Raw genomic sequence first — 4,881 nt, forward strand, 5'->3', positions numbered from 1 at the left:
TAAAATTGCTCTTTTTTTAATTTGTCTTTATCTCTCGGAGGGTAGAATAATTTTTTTTAATATTATCATATAATATTATCTGATCTTTAACATTATTTAATATGCTTCTATATCATTTTATTTTTATATTTATGTTATATCTCAACCATATATACCAATAACAAATATTGTTTAGCTACTAATGTCAAACTATTATTTGAACCAAAGTATTGGGAGAGAATATTTTATACCCTATAAAATAATGCTGATTATACACATACACACACTTCTTGATAACTTTGCATAAGCATATGAAAGGCTCCAACTTCAATTATATATAGCTATATATATGCATACAAATTGAGTACTTGACAACCACTTAGAGCAACGTGTCTGTGTTTGAGAGGACTAAACTAAACTAAACCCCTCACACACATCTTTTAGGGAAAAAAGAAAAAAAAAAGAAAAAAAAATGAGTGATAACATAGTCTCATCAACACAAACCTTTAATATTAAGTACAACAATACTATCACATTTTCTTCAACAAGTGGAATCTCTTCTTCTTCTTCTCATCATCATAATCATCAAGATGATGGTGGGGTTATCAAAGAGCAAGATCGGTTGCTTCCAATTGCAAATGTTGGGAGAATCATGAAGCAAATCCTTCCAACAAATGCAAAGATCTCAAAGGAAGCAAAGGAGACTATGCAAGAGTGTGTTTCTGAGTTCATAAGCTTTGTGACCGGTGAAGCTTCTGACAAGTGTCACAAGGAGAAGCGCAAGACCGTTAATGGTGATGATATTTGTTGGGCCTTGGCTACTCTAGGGTTTGATGATTATGCTGAGCCACTCAAAAGGTACTTGCATAAGTTTAGGGAATTGGAATGTGAAAAAGCTAATAATCAAAATAATATTAAGGTTATTAATACTACTAATAGAAATAATAATAATCTTATTGAAAAATATAGTAGTTATGGGGGTGATGATGATGAAGACTAGAATAATAGCCAAGAAAAGAAAACACTACTCCAAATCTAGGACTAAAGAGAAAGGGTATCTATTTGTCACTACTCCAAGCTTCTTGTTCTTTTTCTTAATTACTTCATCTACTTCTTTAATTTTAATTTCTAGTAGTTTAATCTCTTTCTAACTTGTTTAATTTCATATATCATTAATCTATTAGGTGCTATATGGTGTTGTTAATGTGAAATCATGAGCAATATTATGTATATCTATAAGCATGTATGAATTTCAGATCTTTTAATTTGTTAAGGGTTTGAAATATTTATTGAGTTTGATGATGGTACTTATTATAACCATATAGTAGCTTGGGAATTAGATGATGAACTTAGTTGTTGAATTTTGGACTATCACAATAATAAAAAGGATGATGATTTAATATGTTTTTTTATTTCCTGTATTTTTTGGTTCATATATATTTGTGTGTCTACTACAGTAGTTTTAATTTCTGTTGATGATGATGATGATATAGATCAAAATTTTTTAATTAACAATTCCTTCCAGATTTGCTTTTTGCCCTAATTTAGTAGTGGTGTACGGAAATATTACATTAAATAATCTTTCATCCATCTATCTGTAAATGAATATCATAGTTATCTTTAATTTCTTTGATATGATGAACTTTCTAATGAGTTGGTTTAGTTGTTTTGCTTATTTGAATTTTAACCTTTTAATTTTTAATTTTAACACATAGAAAGGAGGTCTAATTTGTCTAACATGTTAAATAAACAAATTAGATTAAGATTTTTTTTTAAAAAAATAAGCTAAAAAAATAAAGTTACATTACAAGTTCTGTACGGAAAGGACATATGGCACATACTATAGACTTATTATTATTATTATTATTATTATTATTATTATTATTATTATTATTATTATTATTATTATTATTATTATTATAGTAATAAATTTTTTTTTGGACTATTTAAAAACCGGATTTTAAAGTCTGTTCTAAATATAAGTCTTTGGTCTTATTTATTTTTGGAAAAAAAAGGAAGGGGGGGGGGGGGATACGTACTTAGAAGTCTTTTAACCTAACTGGAAGTAATATTTTCACTTCGGTTTATAAATCATATTGTTAAATTGGCCTCTAAATAAGCATAGCTAGGAAACAAGACTTTTAAATACAGTTTTTAGTTTTTATTTTTACTATATTTTTTTATTTAAGAATAATACAAATTAAACTCTAGAAATTTTAATTATAGAAGTTTTTATACTATATTATAAAATTATTTATTTTAAAAATTTAAACTGATAATAATAATAATAATAATAATAATAATAATAATAATAATAATAATAATAATATATTTAATATGCATTATATTCTTTTTAATCATCTACTTAAAGAAGTATACGACCCATGAATTAACCGTACTAATAAAAGCAGTAAAATAAGTGAAAATTCAGGTCTTTTTCAAAATGAAAAATAATTAAAATATGTTGTGCTAGAATTGAAATTGAGTATAAATTTAACGTAATTCCAAAAATTATTAGTTTATAGATTAAGATATGTCTCATACTTGTAATTTTTTTAGAGACTTTATTTTTGAGATTAGGTTTATTGCTTGAATTTGTTCAAAGCTAAGATTAATTTCTTGAGAAAATTAAAGGGAAGTTCTCTTTTTATATATAATATATAGGTTATAATGCAATACATAAGAATGCCCAACTTAATTATTTTATTTTTAAACTAATAGCTCCTCAATTCAAAACATGCTTTTTCTTTTTTCTTTTTTTTCAGAACATACTTAGAACTAAGGGACTAGTCGCAGTAGTCCTTATTACAAGCCTATATAAGATGTTTTCCTTCTTTCAACCTTTTTTTTTTTTTCACTAATAAATATCATGAAGGAAAAGAATTGGCATAATAAGTTATCACTGAAAAGAAAAAAGCAAATAAATAAATAAGATACCGATTCAATCACTAAAAATAGTAGGTAAACCAACAAAACCGTTTATGATTTACCCTTTTTGCACTACCAACTTTATATTTTATTATAACAAATTTGTCTTCCCAATGGGACTAATCGTATATACAGAGATATAATAAAAAAATAAAAAAAATAAATAAAGCTATGATTAGCAAAAACAACGTTGAAGACAATATAATCCTCTATGTGATCATGCCCACGTGGCTAATGGTTTGTCTTTCTATACCTTGATGACTGCTTTTGTCGGAAATATCATGAGTTATCTATATATAGTTATATGTAGATAATAGATTATTTATAATAGAGTAAATTCTTTTAATTTTTGGATCAAATTTTAATTTAATTTTTAATGTTTTAATTATTTAATTTTAATTTTAAAAAATTTTAAATATTTTATTTTAATTTTAAAATATTTTAAACTAATTTAATATTATTAAAATGTTAAATTTAATATCAACAATTAGTATATTGCAGAATTAATAATATTTTATTTTAGTATGTAAGTAAAATTGACTTATCTACTATTACTAATATAAAAATTTTTTTTTTTAATTCTGAAGTGTTAATAATTATTTGATAGGATTTAGGATTATTTACAAGAAACATATTGAAAAAAAAAAGGTATTATAAAAAAATTTTTATCATGTTTTTTAATACATAGAAGAAAAAGATATGAGTTAATAATAATAATGTTGTTACTATTTACATCATGTACTCTATATATTTATTATTTTGTCAAATTTAATGGTACTATTAAATTTGTTTAAAATTTTTTGAGATAAAAATAAGAGTTTAATTTTAATACATTGACAGTGTAAAATATTTTATATAGTTATACAATCACATTCGTTTTTTGGATAATCATTTATGCGATCAATATAAAAGGTAGTTATTTTTATTAATGTGATATTATATAATTAGATGTATATATAAATTAAAATTATTTTATATTAACTGTGTATTAAAATTAAATTTAAAATTTTAAAAATTAAATTAAAATTTGTTCTAAATACCGGAATCAAAATAATAGTTTAGAGTTTATAATATTATAAGTAGTTGATTAGCTGGATGCATATGTATATATATTCCTAGGTAACGCACTCGAAAATTCAAAAACCCTAGCTAGTGAAATCTTGATTTGGGACCACTACTTAACTTTTTTTCTGTGTGGCTCTACCTTCCATGATGTTTTGTCGCATATTATTATGGATTTGATGAAATAAACTTTCAATAATGGCTAAGCTCGGTGAACCTGACACGTTTTAAGTAATCAAAAGAATTTGGATGTTATCTTTCCAACATGTGAGGATTATTACTCTTGGGGGCAAAAGTCCCTAAGCTAGCTAGTTGGAAGATTTTAATTAATATTTGAATAAACTAATTCTTAAAGGAGGCAATGCATTGCAAGTAGCCAGGGATTATGGCAAAATCTGTTGTTACTCACGAGAGATACTTTTTTAACGCTACTTTATTTACATACATTATGATACAAATTCGTATCAAAGAAATGATCTATTTTTATAAATGATAAAACGATTTTGTCAAAAAAAAAAGGGACATTTTAATTTTTAATTTTTTTATTTTGAGACAATATAATTTTTTTGTTAAAAAATCCATTCAATAATAATAAAAATTAGTTTTGTGAAAGTTTTATTTGTATTTTGTGGAGGTTTAAAAAAATTGAGAGTCGAAGTATTCTTTTTATTTAACAGGGATTGCTTTATTTTTCAGGAAAAATAAAATAGAGATTTTTAGAATTAGGATGAAGAGAAAAAATAAAATTTTTAATTATATTATACATATCTTATATTATTATATTATAATTTTATTTATAGTAGTATAATTTTTTAATTAGACTATAGATTTAATACTAATTTTATCATCATTATTCTACTCTTCAAAATAACTTTATCCTCAAAGTTACGAAAAAATATAAATTTTAATGAA

The 4,881-nt window shown here is 23.9% G+C and overlaps 1 pseudogene; it reads left to right on the forward strand.

The window, feature by feature from the left end:
* Positions 1 to 378: 378 nt before the first annotated feature.
* Positions 379 to 1,212, forward strand: LOC110262423 (nuclear transcription factor Y subunit B-4 pseudogene; annotated as a pseudogene).
* Positions 1,213 to 4,881: the final 3,669 nt, after the last annotated feature.

Source organism: Arachis ipaensis, chromosome B2 (assembly GCF_059453495.1).
Source record: "Arachis ipaensis isolate K30076 ecotype BB chromosome B2, ASM5945349v1, whole genome shotgun sequence".
NCBI classification, from domain to species: Eukaryota; Viridiplantae; Streptophyta; class Magnoliopsida; order Fabales; family Fabaceae; genus Arachis; species Arachis ipaensis.